This window comes from Paramormyrops kingsleyae, chromosome 3 (assembly GCF_048594095.1).
Source record: "Paramormyrops kingsleyae isolate MSU_618 chromosome 3, PKINGS_0.4, whole genome shotgun sequence".
In the NCBI taxonomy this organism is placed as follows: domain Eukaryota; kingdom Metazoa; phylum Chordata; class Actinopteri; order Osteoglossiformes; family Mormyridae; genus Paramormyrops; species Paramormyrops kingsleyae.
Window position 1 is genome coordinate 36,220,995 of NC_132799.1, and position 17,620 is coordinate 36,238,614.

Below are 17,620 nucleotides of genomic sequence, written 5' to 3' on the forward strand. Positions count from 1 at the left end.
CGGACCTCAGTGACCTCATAGCTGGCTACTGCCCTGATCACCAATATTATAAAAACTGCAAGCAACACATAAAACCTTTAGTCTTAAGATGTGGATTCTCAGCAATGATTCGTCAAGATGGGAAATCTTGGACAAAGGCAAAGCTCATTCGCTGTAAATTGTTTTGTAGAAAGACGGAGATTCTCAGAAGCGATTGGCAGAGATGGGCAATATTGGACAATGGTCTAGCTCAGTGGCCATAAATGTTGCAGAAAGGCACAGATAATTAGCTGTGAATATTGGAAAGTTGTAGAAGTGTTGGCTGGAGATGCACAGGCAATCGGCTTCCAGGTAGAAACACTAGGAGCTAAGGACACAGGATGGCCAGCGACACCTGCTGGCTAAACAGGGAACAGACATACCGAAGGGGTAGGACAGGGCCTGATCCTGACATTTCCCCCCAGAAAGTAGAAAAACAAGCTGGTCCCTCTGGACTGATAAAACATACTCAGCAGCTTGCTACACACCAAAAGATCAGAGCTTCCTCAGAGTAGGGTCAACAAAGTAGAGTCTGCTGTTGCATTTCTTGTACAGAGCCGCTGTGTGTCTGCCCAGTCCAGTCTACTGTTCAGGTATTTAAAGCACTAACTTTTGTGAGGACATGCATGCTAAAAGCTGCAGAAATCTATCATTCGGGTGACATATATGGTTGCAGATAGATCTCACCTCTTTTCATTGTTTTCTTTAGTCAGTATCACCAGTTCAATATCTCTAGGTTTATTAACTGCATATATATGCATCAGACTGGGACCAGCGTGGCCCATTAACCTTCACTCTATGGGTCTGATGGCCCAGGATGGTAATTTGCATAGAGGAGACACTTTGCATAAGCAGCACATGCTTCAGTGCCTTGATGGTGCTTATAATCCTGTTCATAACACTTCATGACTGACAGCTGTCTGTACTTCACAGCGACAGACACCAACACAGCTATGGCATCTATCAGCATCTTCATTGTGGTCTTTGCCTTTTTCTCTCAAGGTAATATTCTGTACTTTTTTATTGGCAAATAATGGTCATTATACATATAGAGATTCAACAATTATATGCAAACTTAATATAGATATTCATTTCATTGTGTTCTCACTAAGGACAACCACTGATATTCTTTTGGTATAAATAATTTGGGTTTGCATATGGATTTATTTACAAAATTAAAAATAAAAAATTTGACCTGTTATTACTTATCTTTTTATTTTTACTAACATGTTTACATTTTGATCTTACTTGCAGAATCCAGTGGTCAGTTCATTTTGACTCAGACTCCTGCAGTAAAGGCTGTTCTCCATGGACAGACTGTCACTATGAGCTGTAAAGTCAATTCAGCTGTGTATAGCAATAATCGTTTAGCCTGGTATCTACAGAAACCTGGAGAAACTCCTAAACTCTTGATCTATTATGCAAGTACCCTTATCTCAGGGACTTCTTCTAGGTTCACTGGCAGTGGATCTAGTACTGACTTCACTCTGACCATCAGTGGAGTCCAGGCTGAAGATGCAGGAGATTATTACTGTCAGAGTTTCCACTACCCCAATAGTCAACCAGTGTTCACACAGCGATACAGAGCCGTACAAAAACCTCCCTCAGTCAGACTGCACAGTGACTGCACTGCTGCAGCTGGGACTCACTGCAGGTGCTGAGGGGAAAGTTAAACCAAAGCTTCACTTTTCTCTAAGTGTAACATAGTTAAAAACACTTTAAAAATATTACAATTTTTACATAAAATAGCTTATTATTTATACACTGAAAAAAGAAAAAGTTAAGACAACTTAAAATTTCAAGGCAATTTACTGCATCAGATTTTTAAGTTTCGATTCCATTTGAAAATTTTAAGTTTTGAAGAAAATCAACCAAAGCCAACTAAGTGTTTTTGGTTCAGATAATTTATCTTTCAAATCTATAAAAACTTCAAATTTTTGCTTTTACATACTATTTTTACATGAATATTCTGCCGCACACCATCCCTGCCATAGAATGCATGCCGGTGTTCTGATAAGGTGAGCTTTTAGGGGGGTTTTTGGGGCTTAGGGTTTTAGGGCTTTAGGGGTGTTTTGGTGTTTAGGGTTAGGGTTTTACGGGTTTTTTGGGGGTTAGGGTTAGGGTTAGGGCTTTCAATTAGCACTACGGTAGCGTAACTCGACAAAGTAGCTCAACTCGTTTCAGATCAGCGACCAATCGGTCATTTAGTGACAGGCACGCATTCTACGGCAGGGATGCCTTTTTCGGCATAACACCGGTTCCGGTTCACAGTACACAGCGTAGCTACCGCTTCTCACCGGCGTCTTTTTGTTTTTGTTTTGTTCCTGTTCACTTCGTCTTCTGCTTAGTTTCGTGCTGTTTATAATTTACGTTGGATTCTCACTGGATTCATGCTGGAGTTTTTCGGAGTTTTATTCTGCTCACTCCCTATTCCACGAGCTCTCTCCCCCTATACTCTCCCTGTGCCAGCAATGTTGGTGGGTAATGAGGGAATAATTAATAAAATAAAGGGAATGATTCTATAAGGCTGTAACTAATAAAAACGAGAACTGACTTGCGCGCCGGCAAGGCAAGGCTACCTAATCGGAACAGATAGGGGGGCGACAGAGAATATCAGCGGCCCCTACTTATCTTTTAGCCTTCCAGAAGGACAACTACGAGCTGGCTGGAGTCACACATGTGGTTGTCATGTACACGGAAGGTACCGAGAAAGAGGGGGGGGGATGCCCAAAGGGCTTGAAAGGGATACAGCTGATACATATGGCAGAGCCTCCTCCTGTACATGCTGAATGTATGTCAGACGGCCGCTCCCGGATTGCAATCTGTCAGACAATAAACCGGTGATTTGCAACTTCTCCCCGTGTCAGCTGTGAATCTCTTCTCATCCACGGACCCGGTGGAGACGCCGTGCTCCAACAATTTGGGGGCTCGTCCGGGATCCCCAGGAGATTCGCAAGATTCGGCTAAGGGTTGACTTGGCCTACTTGGACACAGAGAACTGCGAGGCGCCGACTAGAAGAGGTGAGCAGAGCCTGTTACATCAAAATCTGCACATTGGATATGTCAAATTGAGCAGTTTGAAGTGTCCAGGGGCCCGTCGGTAAATAAAGACGGAGGAGAGGTTGCACGCACTGTGTTTATACAGTATATTGTGTTGTCTATGTATTGTGTATGCATTGTGTCCAGGTATCGTGCGCAGAGAAATAGAACCTTAAGGAGCGGAGGGTACGGGACCCCCGCATTGTCCTTGGTGTGGCAACCCCACTATTTGCTGACAACAACAACAACAACAACAAATTTATTTTTGTATAGCGCATTATCACAACATTACATTGTCCCAAAGCGCTTTACAGCATCCCCACCCAAAGCCCCCAGTGAGTAAGCCATAGGCGACAGTGGCAAGGAAAAACTCCCTAGAAGGAAGAAACCTTGGGAGGGACCAGACTCAAAGGGGGAGCCCATCCTCCAGGGGCCGGCAGGGAGAGTCAAATACAGTGTAGTCTGAAACACAAACGCAGAGTAGGGGGGAGATGACAAGCCGGTGCCAACACTTCCTCCAATCGCCAGGCAGCCAGAAGGCAGGGAGCGGGTCGTACAAGGAAGATGACACTGGCAGAACGGCGAGCTGGATGCACGGTCGTCATTGGCAGTGGCGACGTCACATGTTGCAGGGTGTGCTGGACATCTTGATAGATTGAAGGCTCCAGGTAGCACCACCCAGGAGAAGGTGGTGGAAATAAATGCAATTAGTCAAAGTAAGGGAGACTATAGGCAGTGCTAAAAGTTAGATGAGTGCAATATGAAGTGCAATGCTCCGGCAGATATGGCTATGGCAGCATAAGTAGGAGGGAGAGGCAGGTGGGAATGCAGGCATGGGGAGTCCCTGAAATGTCAGCACTCCAATCCCACAAGCAATTGTGAAGCTAGAGTGACAGCACTGTCAATTCAGTTTATCCAAAGCCAATGGCACCGATCCCCACCCAGCTCTACACCTCACACTATAGGTTTAACTGGGAGTGAGAAGCTAGCTAGAACTAGTGTCCCTATAAGCTAAACTAAAAAGGTGTGTTTTTATTCTAGACTTGAACATTGAAAGTGAGCCTGAAACCCGCACATCCGGTGGAAGACCGTTCCACAGCTGAGGAGCTCTATAGGAGAAAGCTCTGCAGCCTGCCGTAGATCTTTCTACCCTAGGTACTAACAGATATCCCGCACCTTGAGATCGAAGCAAGCGTGGGGGATTGTATGTGGTCAGCAGATTATTAAGGTAGTCTGGTGCAAGGCCATTCAGTGCTTTATAGGTTAACAGCAGTATTTTATAGTCAATCCGAGACTTAACTGGTAACCAATGAAGGGAGGATAAGACTGGTGTGATGTGATCAAATTTTTTAGTGTTTGTGAGAACCCTGGCTGCTGCATTTTGTACCAGCTGAAGTTTATTTAAGGAACCAGACGGGCAACCAGAAAGGAGGGCATTACAGTAGTCTAGTCTGGTAGTTACGAAGGCATGTATTAATTTTTCTGCATCACGAAGTGAGAGCATCTTACGAAGCTTGGCTATGTTTCGTAGATGATAAAACGCAGTTCTAGTTATACTTCTTATGTGAGCATCAAAACATAGATCTGAATCTACTAGAAGACCAAGATTTCTAACCACTGTGTTAGGTTGTGTAGGAAGGCCACTAATGCTGAGGTGGTGAAACTTATTTCTTGCAGCCTTGGGACCAATCACCAGTACTTCTGTTTTTTCTGTGTTTAACATTAGAAAATTTTTTGCCATCCAGCACCGAATATCTAACAGACAATCTTCTAACCGAGATAGGAGTGATGTATCATCAGGGTTAACAGATATATATAACTGTGTATCATCTGCATAACAATGAAACCCAACACCATGTTTTCTAATAATGTTACCAAGCGGTAGCATGTATAGTGTAAACAGTAGTGGGCCCAGTACTGATCCCTGTGGGACACCGTATGTGACTTTGGTGGCCTTGGATGATTCGTTGTTCACATGTGCATACTGATAGCGATCAGTTAAATATGAGCGGAACCAAGAGAGTGCTGTCCCTGTAATGCCAACTACACCTTCTAACCGGTCCAAGAGGATATTATGGTCCACAGTATCAAATGCTGCAGTTAAATCTAGTAATACCAACAGCGATATCAAGCCACGGTCAGAAGCCATAAGTAAATCATTCATTACTTTGACTAGAGCAGTTTCTGTGCTATGGTTTGGTCTAAAGCCAGACTGATATAATTCATTAGTATTATTTTTTTGTAGGAAAGTATACAACTGACGAACTACAACCTTTTCCATGATCTTTGAAATGAAAGGAAGATTTGAGATTGGTCTATAGTTTCCTAAAACACTAGGGTCAAGATTTGGTTTCTTTAGAACGGGTCTAATAACAGCCAATTTAAAAGGTTTAGGAACATATCCAAGCTTAAGAGAAGAGTTTAACACATTTAACAGGGTATTGCTAATCTGTGGTGCGATTTCCTTGAAAAATTTTGTAGGAATTGGGTCTATGAGGCTTGTAGAGGATTTACAGGAGGAAATTAAGCTCAGGAGTTCTGGGTGTTTTATAGGAATGAAAGATTCAAAAGTCTCATTATTGATAGGCATAAGACTAGCAGGAGTCTGGCAGTCATAGGTAGCTAAGGATGTGCACTGGATGGTCTGTCTAATCTTAGTTATTTTACCATTAAAGAATGTAATAAAGTCATTACTCTTAAGAGATTGTGGGACTTGCGAGTTTAATGGAGAATTCTGTGTTAACCTAGCCACGGATTCAAATAGGAATTTTGAATTGTTTTTGTTCCCGTCTATTAATCTGGAGAGATACACAGACCTAGCAGTCACTAGTGCTTGTCTGTATTTAGACAGGCTCTCTTTCCATGCAGATTTGAAAACTTCTAGTTTAGTTGAGCGCCATTTGCGCTCTAGCTTGCGTGATGCCTGTTTGAGTTCACGTGTATGATCAGAGTACCAGGGGGCAGGTTTCTTATCTCTATGGTTTATTTTCTTAAGTGGAGCTACAAGATCTAGTGTGCTACGAAGGGATTTATCCATGTTTGCAGTCGCCTGTTCAAGTTCATTTATACACGATACTTCAGATGTAAGGCTGAAGGACTGTGGAAGTTGTTTCATAAATGTTGTTGTAGTTAGTGAGGCAATGGAACGTCTGATTCTGTACTTTGGAGCTGCGGTCAACGGGAGGCTATACTGGATTTCAAACGTTAACAAGTAATGATCAGAGAGAAGGGGACTCTGAGGCATAATAGATACATGTTCCACCAAGATGCCATGACTAATAATCAAATCAAGGGTATGGTTACAGGCATGAGTAGGCCCGACTACATTCTGACATACACCTAGAGAGTCAAGAATAGCTGTAAACGCTATTTTTAAAGGATCACTATCTTTCTCCATATGAATGTTAAAATCACCCACAATAACAGCTTTGTCAGTACTGACCACAAGGTTAGTTAAAAAATCAGCGAACTCCTTAAGAAAATTACTGTACGGCCCAGGTGGTCTATAAACAATAACAATGGTGATTTGGGGTGAAGAGCAAGAAAGAGATGAGCCAGCAAGACTAAGAACAAGAGTTTCAAATGTGCTGAAACTAAGACCACATTTCTCAGTCACTCCTAGGCTGGATTGAAAAATTGCAGCAACACCACCACCTTTGCGATTTGGTCGAGGGTTATGCTTGTAACTGTATTCAGCTGGAGTAGATTCATTCAGTGCCATGAATTCATTTGGTTTAAGCCAGGTCTCCGTGAGGCATATGGCACCAAGACTAAAATCAGTAATTATTTCATTTATTAATAGTGCCTTAGGAGCCAGTGATCTTACATTCATAAGTCCAAGTTTAAGTTTAAGCCCTGCATCACAGCTGTTTTCTAGTAACGGATTCATTGTAATTTTTATTAAGTTATTATGGCACACACTACGGTGGAATCGGCTTCCATGATTAAAAACGCGGGGAACAGACACAGTCTCAATAAAATGAACCCTAGGTGAACCCTAGGTAGCTCGTCTACCGCTACTGACGAGCGGTAGAAAAGCTGGGTGGGAGACCTGGGGAATTCAGGACCCCGAACTCTAGATTGGGAGGAGGGAATAAGGTCCCCCTCTCTAACAAACAAAAAAAAAAAAAAAAAAAAAAAAGAAAGGGTGAATCAAAGCACCAGCTTGGGTGCAGTTGTACTGGTTTGTGTGTGAGCAGCGTTGTGGGTTCTTCCTGTCCAGGGGGGTCGCCATTCTCTCTCTGTTGGTTGAACTTGCCCGTGGCTCTGCTGTCACTCCTTGTGGTCTTACGGTTTGTCAGAACCGAAGGTTCTCAGCAATTGGACGCCCAAAAGCGTGCCAGCCCGGCCGCACCCGCTGACTCAGTACGGGCATGGTCGAGTGGTACCTCGGGCGTTCATTACAACTGCCGAGCAGGACCTCGCCTGGGGTGAGTTCTAAGAACACCCCTAGCTTGGACTCTCGGGAGGGTGGGTGACGCCTGAAGGCTATTTTGCCGGCCTTGGTCGAGTCAGAACACCGGTAGTGCGGCCGATAAGCTGACTCCCACCTGGGTTGTCTCAGTTGTGCGTACAGAACACCCCCTTCCAAGTTGACATTGCTGGAGATCGGGGGGGGTTTCGGCTGGGAGCGGGCCTGTTTGACTGGGATTGAGCTTGTGGGACGTGCCCTGTTCAGGGGGGACACAACAGTAAGCTGCTCTGAATACAGTCTTATTATGTTAGAAGTTGTTGATTTATGTATTGATGGTGTTTGTTGGTAGGACATTCGACTAGGATAAGGAGGTGTACTAAGTGTGGGTGGCTGAACCGAAGGGCTGTTAGACGAGGGATTAAAACAGTCAGGACTGATTAAAGATGGACCGCGAGTTTGATCGGGAGCTAGATGATGGGGGATGGGAGCCCCCGGAAAATACATTGTGGAAGCCACTAGGAAAGCAGATCCAGGTGGTGAAGGAAGCCATAGAAGGGGCAAGTGGTGAAGAAGATAAGGATAAGGAGGTAGCTGACGCCTGGGGGCGTATGTGTGCAGTGGTCCGGGGTGCTGGACAACAGATAGGAGACAGGCGCTCATTGGGAGAGCTATTGTGGAAAACGGAGAGAGAGCATGCTAGGCTGAGGGACGAAGCAGCACGTAAGAGAGAGAGCACTAATTTGATGCAGAAGTGGGGAAAATAATTACGTACGCAGTTTTGGGCTAAATCGGGGGAAGCCCACGTATATGTTCAACAGATAAGTTGCAAGTAAAGATGTATAAAGCAGAAATAAGTACAAAGTAGAAGAGATCAAGTTAGCAGGGGTCTGGATAGAGCATTTGTGCATTTCCATAAAACGTCATTGACAGTAGTGGAAGTGCGGGTTGGTAAATTTAGAACTTTGATAAATCTTAAAATAATGTATTTGAATAAAATATTGTGATTAATAGATTTTATGGATTATAGAGACTAAGTTTAGAGATAAAGGGTATTAAAGCACATCTATGTGAGAAAAATAACAGTTTATAGACAAGAGGTTTTAGTATACTGTATGTGTGCCCGTAGATAATTGGGTGCAGTGTTAGGGATTTTAGTTAGGAGAGGAAATAAGTAGAAAATAAATAATAATAAAAAATAACAACAAATAATTTAGAGCCACACATCAAGGTGAAGTAGCTACAGTCAGGGAGAAAATTTAAAAAAAAAAAAAAAAAAAGAATAGAGCATGGGTTGACTGTGAGGAACTCTGTTCATTTTTAGACAGGAAAACAGTTGAAGTGACAGTAGAGTGCAGAAAAGCATTAAAATGCAGGCCCCGGTAAAGGCAGCAGAAACACCAGTACAGCAGTTGGGGAGAGAGCACCCCCTGCTTAAAGCGAGGATAGAAAAGATGTGTAAAAAGTGGGGGGATAGAACAAAGGCCCTGGTAACTAAGTGGCCTAAAGGGGGCACATGGGATGTGGCAGTGTGTGAGGAGATGGAGACTCTGATAAAGTATCATAAGGCTAATAAGAACACAGAAAGGCGTAAAAAGAAAAGGAGTGAGGAACTGGAGGTACTGAGGTTATTTAAAGCAAAGGGAGAGGCCTGGAGAAGGGAGCAGAAAGCCATGAGAAAGGCACTAAATGAGAAGAAGGGGGGTGAGAAAGAAGAGATGAGGCTGGAAGAAATATGGCCACTGTCATATCAAAGTCAGTGTCCGTTAGTGGAAGCCCCCCCTCCTTCATACAAGGGTCAGTTTCCAGTAATAGAGGGGAAGGTAGAATTCAGAGGTGAGGTGACACAGAAGGATGAAGGAAGTAGGGAGCAGAAAGGAACGGCAAGTTGTTTAGATGGATACAGGGAAGTGAGTGCATTGCTGCGGCAGGCAGTGCAGGAAGGACTGCGAGGGAGTGAGAGAAGAACAGAAGGCCAGGCATGTGGGCCTGAGAAACAAGGGAGTGAGATAAAGGTGGGGTACGGAGCAAGTGGTAGTAATGCAGAAGGGCTGGTGCATCTGCTGGACACCCCTAACCCTCCATCTAAAGGATGGAGTCAGTTTCAGGAGAAGGAGACAGAAACAGAGAGTGAGGAAGGAGTAGAGGAGGATAATGCAGATCATAGAATAGTGAGAAGCAGGAGGGCTGTGAAGCCCCCCACCAGGGACACTCCGATGCTTCCGCTGAGGGTGAATGGAGCACAGACACAGTATGTGCCGTGGGCAGGACAGGATCTGGAGGGCCTGATTCTCAGACTCCCAGTTCTGGCAGAAGGGGCCGGAAAATGGATAAAAGCATTTGAGGAGGAAAGTATGGGTCAGCTCCTGGCGATAGGGGACATAAAGGCGGTTCTGACTCACGTTTTGGGGGCAGACGGAATGGAGAGACTGCTGCGAAGCAGTGGCCTGGCAGCGGTGACAGGGACTCCTGTGAATGAGGCATGTCACTTTGACGGTTACCGTGCTAACTGCTGGCATCAGCTGCGACTAATGTTTCCTCCACGGCTGAGTGTGGTTGAAATGAAGGTGGAGCCCATCAAGGAGGGGGAGAGCCCAGCTGCCTATCTGCAAGCTCAAGAAAAGCGGTGGCGCACTGAGGCGGAGCAGGACCTGCAGAATCCGGCATTCAGAGGTCGGTACCGGAGGGCACTGCAGGACGCGCTCCCTAAGCCAGTGAGTAGCAGGCTAAGGCAGGTTGTGGGGCTCGTTACTATGCCTGAGGAGCAGTACCGTGAGCAGCTGATCCATGCTATTGACTTGTACAGTGAGGAGGAGGACTTTGCTAAAGAGCGTGAGAGGGAACTGACAAAGAAATGGAATCAGATGCAGCTGGAGGAGCTGACCGCTAAAAAGAAAAAAGTCCAGGCCCCAGTGGTCTCTCCGGACCCAAGCCCCGGGGGCAGCCTGTGGACAGCCGACAGTCTCCTGTCGCTAGGGCCCCCCAGGACACTAATTGGCCTCAGGTCCCTAATTGGAACAGAGTGAGTAGATACAATGGATGGGGGTTTCCTCAGAGGGCATCCATTTACCCACAAATTTGATGATCCCAGACTCTGGAGAGACTGGGGAACAGGGTGGTTCAGCTGGTGTGCTGGAGCTGTGATCAGCCAGGACACACCTGTATGTTCCAAAATCTTGTTTAGTGGAAGTTCAGATAGGTTACAAACATGTAAATATGCCTATACTAATATTAGAGCATATCCCAGTGAATTTGTCAGGCAGAGATGCTTTGTGTCAGCTGCAGATAGACATAAAATGTGCAGAGGGGGGCGTAGAGGTGCTCAGTGGACAGTACAGCCTTCTGCGACAAAATTTGTTGTTCAATAGGGGACAGCATAGTTCATACGGGATTGAAGATGTTACTGATAAAGTTGGGAAATTCTAGAACAGTGGGGCCCATTTATACAGGAACAATATAGCAATATGTAGTGTGAAGGGAAATAAAGTGTAGAGGAATGTTGGCAGGAGACAAAATGTGGAGGTTAGTTTATGATTTGTGTGCAGCGAAATAGTTAGTGGAGGACAAACAGTGGGAGATCCCAGTCCTCACACCCTGCTAACAGATGTGCCACCCAGTGCAGAGTGGCTCACAGTTGTGGATTTGTAGATGGAATTTTTCAGGGTGTCCCTAACACAACAGTCACAGTTTTTGTTTGCGATCACCTATAGGGGTCAGCAGTTCATCCACGTGAGGATACTGCAAGGATGTGAACACATGCTTAGGGCAGATTTGGATGGATTGAAGTTAAGAAGCACAGTGCTACAGTATGTGGGTGATCTGCTCTGTGTTATATGCACAGGCACTGAAGCCGCCGTTGCTGAAGGTCTTAGCGAAAGGGGGGCTTGAGGTGCCCAAAGCTAAGCTGCAATAGTGATAAGAACAGGCTGCATGCTTGGGGGGTGAGTTCAGCCATGGGAGGGGCCCTTATGAGGCCTCTGTGTGGAAACAAAGGGGATGCTAAGGACTCTGAGGGTCTGTTTCACGACCGTGATGGATTTTTGGTTGTGCCTTTGTCGTGTGGTTGACACCTTAATAATGCATGCGCATGGTCTTGACCATTGCGCAAGGGGGAGTGCTATGAAAAGAAAAAGAAAAAAAAAACAAGGTTTATGAGTTGAAGTTGTACATGGGGTGTCTAACTCAAATATGCAAAGTTATTTTCAAGCAGGAAGAGGGGAAAGCAAGACGGCAAGAGAAGAACAGACACAGGAGGTTTGCAGGCAGGGTATGCAGTGGTGGCCAGACAAGGCCAGGATTATGTAACCTTGAAGGCAGACAGACTGGGGGGAGCCCAGTCAGCCCAGAGAGCCGAGGTGATAGCGGTTATCGAGGCCCTGAAATTAGCAGAAGGGAAAGAAGTTACCATAGACTCAGACTCAGCATATGCTGTAGGCGCAGTGCATGTGGAACTCAGCCAATGGCTGAGGGCAGGATTCTTGACCGCGGGAAACAAGCCAATAAAACACGAAGCAGAAATGAGGGAATTGGCAAAGGCCTTGATGCTTCCCAAAAAAGTGGCAGTGGTCAAGTGCAAGGGACATGAAGGGTCAGGAACATTGGTAGCGAAAGGAAATCAGGCCGCAGATGAGGAAGCCAAGAGGGTCGCAGGGTACGTGGTGTCCAAACAGATGATCACGGTAGAGGAGGAAGTTCACCCGAATTACCGACTGACCCTGGAGAAAGCGTTGGGATTGAGACATGCGTTTGGAACTGTGTATCATCCGCAGTCCCAGGGAAAAGTGGAGCGAATGAACCAAACAATAAAACAAAAATTGGCAGAAATCTGCGCGCAGACCAAGATGAATTGGGTTGACGCACCCTGATGTCAGTGAGGTGTTCCATAAACAGGGGGACCGGGTTCACCCCCTTTGAGCTCCAGACAGGCAGGCAGTTCCCAGGACCCCAGAAAGGGTTAACCTGGACCCCCGACAAGAAGGGGGAGCAAAATCCTAGGGCATATTATAATTGTTTGCAAGGTCTCGTTGCAGATTTCTCTAAACAGATCCAGGAGGCGAGACCAGAGAACCAGCCGGCCAAACCACACACGGCGGAGTGGGTCCTCCTGAAAGTCATCAAACGGAAGTGGTCAGAGCCCAGGTGGACGGGCCCCTTCCAGGTCACTGAGGGGACGTCACACGCGATTCGTCTGAAAAGCAAAGGTGACACGTGGTTTCACAGGAGCCACTGCGCGGCTGCGGAGGAGCCAGGGAGAACCACAGCAGGGATCCAGGAGGCCCTGAGGGAAGGAATCCAGAGCGTCAGTTCGGCTGAACTAGACGCAACTCAGGTCTCAACAGAAGGGGCAGAATAATCCCCTGAACTGAGCAACCAGAGCAGGGTAGTCCACCCCTGCTCCAACGACCAGAAAGAACAAAAGCACCTCATCCACCACCAGACAACACTAGGACCAGGATGAAGATCAAGATAAAAAGGGGAATGTTGGGGGAAACAAGTGTGTTATGTGTGATGCTTAAAATGCTTAAAGTGCTAATGATTAGTGGTTTGTGAGCCATGCCAGCCATGGACCCCGAAGGGGGGCCGCGCCTGTGGCGGGCTGGGAGTGGAATTTCCCTGAAGCTCAGGGTTTTTGCCCTCCTTCCTAGGCTGGATGGACAGGATTGTGTGTGGAACTCTTTGGAGTCCTAAAGGGGGGAGTGTGCGCTATGTTTGGGGAAGAATGCTGTACTTACATTCCCAATAACACAGCACCAGACGGCTCAGTGACCAGGGCACTCGAGGGTCTCCGGACCCTCTCCAAAACGATGCATGCACACTCCGGGATCAATAACATCTGGGATGCTTGGCTGACCTCAGCGTTCGGACAGTGGAAAGGCTTAATGGGCTCGCTTTTATTATCCTTTGCTACTTTTGCTGCGATTTTAGTTACTTGCGGGTGTTGTTGTATTCCCTGCCTGCGCGCACTGTCAGTTCGTCTCATCACTACCGTGAGAGAGAAGCGGGATGGCACCTATGCGCAGATGATGCCTCTCCTGCCTGTCGGGCCGGAGATGGGTAATGGTCATCTGGACAGCTTTGAACTACAACTCCCCCACCAATAGGGTGATCTCCTTGCGGAGATCAAAAGGGGGAATGCAAAATTTCATAAATAAGGGAAAATATTACTAATCAGCATAATCAGGGTGATCTCCTTGTGGAGATCAAAAGGGGGAATTGAGGGAATAATTAATAAAATAAAGGGAATGATTCTATAAGGCTGTAACTAATCAAAACGAGAACTGACTGGCGCGCCGACAAGGCAAGGCTACCTAATCGTAACAGATAGGGGGGGCGACAGAGAATATCAGCGGCCCCTACTTATCTTTTAGCCTTCCAGAAGGACAACTACGAGCCGGCTGGAGTCACACATGTGGTTGTCACGTACACGGAAGGTACCGAGAAAGGGGGGGGGGATGCCCAAAGGGCTTTAAAAGGGATACAGCTAATACATATGGTAGAGCCTCCTCCTGTACATGCTGAATGTATGTCAGACGGCCGCTCCCGGATTGCAATCTGTCAGACAATAAACCGGTGATTTGCAACTTCTCCCCGTGTCAGCTGTGAATCTCTTCTCATCCACGGACCCGGTGGAGACGCTGTGCTCCAACAGTAAGTCTCTGCTTTCTTAACTGACTATGTTTATTGCTTGGTTGAGTATAGTTTTTGGGTTCTGGCTAACATGGAGGTGGCTGGTGATTGCCTATTCCTCGGCACAACTATGTGCTTACTGCAAGCACTCCAGATTAAATGCGGGGCCATATGGCTTATGCATGCAGCTTTAGTTGGTATTGCTCGTCGTCTGCGGTACATTCACCGCTCCACTCCACTTCGTTTCATTATTACCTCTACACCCGCTGACGCTATTCCAACAGTTTGGTCTGTAAGACCTGTCTTCTCTTCAGGAAGCAGGTTTAGGCAAATGAAATGGCTGAGGCACCTGCCGCAGGAACCGGACTGGAGTAACCAAGGCCTACATACTGCCTTAACTCTCCGCTGTGCGCTCCTGAACTGTAGGTCACTAACAGATAAAACTACTTTCCTGAATGACCTGTCTATTTCTAAAAATCTGGACATGTTGCTGCTTATAGAAACATGGAAAAATCCTGGTGATTACTTGCAACTAAATCTGCTTAGACCTCCTGGTTATAGTTTTTTTTAAATCTAAACCCCGTCTGACGGGCAGGGGTGCTGGTCTAGTGGTGATTGATCGTGACTGTGTTAAAACTATTGTTGATTTTCATGAGATTACATCATTTGAATATCTGCTGGATCTTATTTGTTCCACTGGTTTACAGAATGTTTGTACATCTGGTTCTGTCATTGGTATTTCAGATCACAAGCTGGTTGAATTTAGTTTAAATTATCCGCTGCCTACACTAAGTCAAAAATCTAAAATAACCTATCGTAACATTAAGAATGTTGATCAATTATCCTTCTCTATGTCTCTCGATGCTTCCTGTCTCCATGATGTTTTTCAGTTGTCTTGCCCAATGCAGATTCTGTCTCTGTATAATTCCACAATGTCACAAGTTTTAGACCATCATGCACCTATTAGATCCCTACTACACGGACTTCCCCATGGTTCACATCTGAGCTGCATACTAGAGCCCTGCGCGGGACTATTTTTTTAATCCCGCTCCCGCCCACTCCTGCTGAATTTCTGACCATTACCGCCCAATCCCGCTGAATTTCTGACGATTCCCGCCCAATCCCGCCCGCTGTCTCTGTCACTCCCGCCCGCTCCCGCCCACGACAATCTAAAACCCGCCCAATCCCGTGAGATTTGCGTTGGGTCCCATGGGACCCGCGGGATCCCGCTCCCAATGCAGGGCTCTACCTGGGAGTACAGCAACGGGGCAGGTGTGTCGCCTCAATCCTGAAGTGCCAGATTTGTGCCTGTTGTACACTATCGCTTTGCCGCACTTCACACAACACACAAAGTTCAGCTCTTTACCCTCTTTGTTTGTTACAATTTTAAAGTTTTTCCATATCTCCGATTTCCCCAATTTTAGTTTTGTTTTATATTCTCCCTTTGCAATTTTATTAACAACATCAGCTGCATCCTCCATCCTGCTAAGCTAACAATTTTGGGACCCGCTGTCTATTTTTATCCTGCCCGCTATCTCTGTTGCTCCCGCCCGCTCCCGCCCACGACAATCTAAAACCCGCCCAATCCCGTGAGATTTGTGTTGGGTCCCGCGGGACCCACGGGATCCCGCTCCCAACGCAGGGCTCTAATGCATACCTTGAAACAAGTTGGTCGTCACTTGGAGATGCTATGGAAGAAGACTGGTCTGACTGTTCCTGCTCTGGCTTACACCGAACACCTGAAGGATTACAAAAGTGCCTTATCTGCTGCGCGTTCAAAGTACTATTCCGCCCTTATTGACTCTGATACTTGTTGCCCTAGATCTCTTGTCACTACAGTTAACAGACTCTGTCAACCCCCTGTTAAAACTCCTAATCCCTCTGCTGAGCGCTGTAATTCATTTGTGGACTTCAAGTCAAAATTGTGACCATATATCAAGGCTTCTCTGCTAATCGTACCTCACCTCCGACAACTGATCCTATTCCTGGATCTCCAATCTGCTTAACTAAATTTAACCCCACTACATCAACTTATATTGCTGAGCTAATCTCTAAATCAAATTGATCTACTTGCCACCTAGACCCCACCCCGAGGGGGTGTGGTCTAGGTGGGGTCTAGTTAAGGAAACAAAGAAACAAGTCTGGGTACTAAAATACAACACACCAGGTGTGCTCACATGACAGCAGTCGATATAGATAAATTAGAGAAGAACAAAAATGAAGTTAAAACTGAGAATCAATCCGCATGGGCTTTGAACTGCTTTCAGACATGGCTAAGGTTTTAAAAATAAACATCAACAATGGATCAATGGATCAATCCGGACAGCTAAAGATGAGCAGCAGCTAGCTTTGCAAGGAACACATGCCAGTGAGGAGAAATATTCGCAAAGCTGAGTTTATTTCAGCAGCGAGGCAAACATGCACAGTAGGGGCGGGCAGAATCGTGGTCAGAGAGGCGAGGAGGCTGAGATCCGGAGAGGAGGGAACGCGGCGATCACAGGTTAAGTCGGTATGCAGAGTCATAGACAGGAGAGCAGGGTCCAAAGGTCCTGGAGCCAGGGCGGTCTGTCCGTTGATGCAGATGATGCACACAAGGAGACCACGAGAGGGACGAGGGAGGAGAGGGAAGACTGGAAGGGGCTTGGGCCAGAGGAGCAGGAAGATCAGGCAGGGCTGAGCGAAGCTGGGCAAAAGACAGGGGTAAACATGCTCAGTATGTTTCTTGAAGTACTCGACAATACCTTACACTGAGCTGGGGTTTGGACCAACAACTTTACTGAGGGACACTTCTTACACCAGCACCTGATAGGGTCTGGCAAAGAATTGGGATGGATTTGTATTGGTGGCAGTGTCATACGTACTTGCTGATCAGACTAATTTTCTCATTACATTGAGGTGGTTCGCCTCAAATCCATAACCTCAACATCAGTGATTATAGGATTGAAGCAGATATTTGCAAGACATGGAATTCCTGAGATTGTTGTTTCAGATAATGATCTTCAGTTTACCTCAGACATTTTCAAAGAATTTACTTCTGCCTTTAAGTTTGACTACATTACAAGCAGTCCTCACTTTCCACAGGCCAGCGGGGAGGCAGAATGATTGATAGCAACAGTCGAAAGGCTGTGGAGAAAAGGAGGAGATCACAGTGAGGCGCTGCTGGCCACCCGGGCAGCTCTGCTAGAAGATGGCATCTCAACTGCACAGTTCTTAATGCACCACAGTGCTGCGGTTACTGGCCACGCTTAATCCGAAGTGGTCAAACCTCCAAAAACATAACGCAGCAGACAAGGCAGTATGACAGTGTCAGACAATGTACTGTAATCGTCGCCATCAAACCCGACAACAGTCTCTACTGCCAACAGGCCAGAAAGTCTGGCTTACAATGGAACAGAGCACAGCTGCTGTAATCAAGGCACAGGGGCACCCAGGTATTACCCTGTGTCTACTGGCAGGGATTTGCTGAGGTGCAATAGAATCCATTTGTGCCCATTACATCAGCACCATGAAGAAAACCCCATGAGA

General features: G+C 46.3%; 1 long non-coding RNA gene and 1 gene segment (V, D, J or C); both read left to right on the forward strand.

The window, feature by feature from the left end:
• Window positions 1-17,620, forward strand: part of LOC140588286 (immunoglobulin kappa light chain-like) — a 45,660-nt gene that overhangs the window by 5,975 nt on the left and 22,065 nt on the right.
• Window positions 7,527-14,053, forward strand: LOC140588289 (uncharacterized). The gene is made up of 2 exons (XR_011989633.1): window positions 7,527-7,842; window positions 8,059-14,053. It is a non-coding gene; the product is annotated as an uncharacterized lncRNA (long non-coding RNA).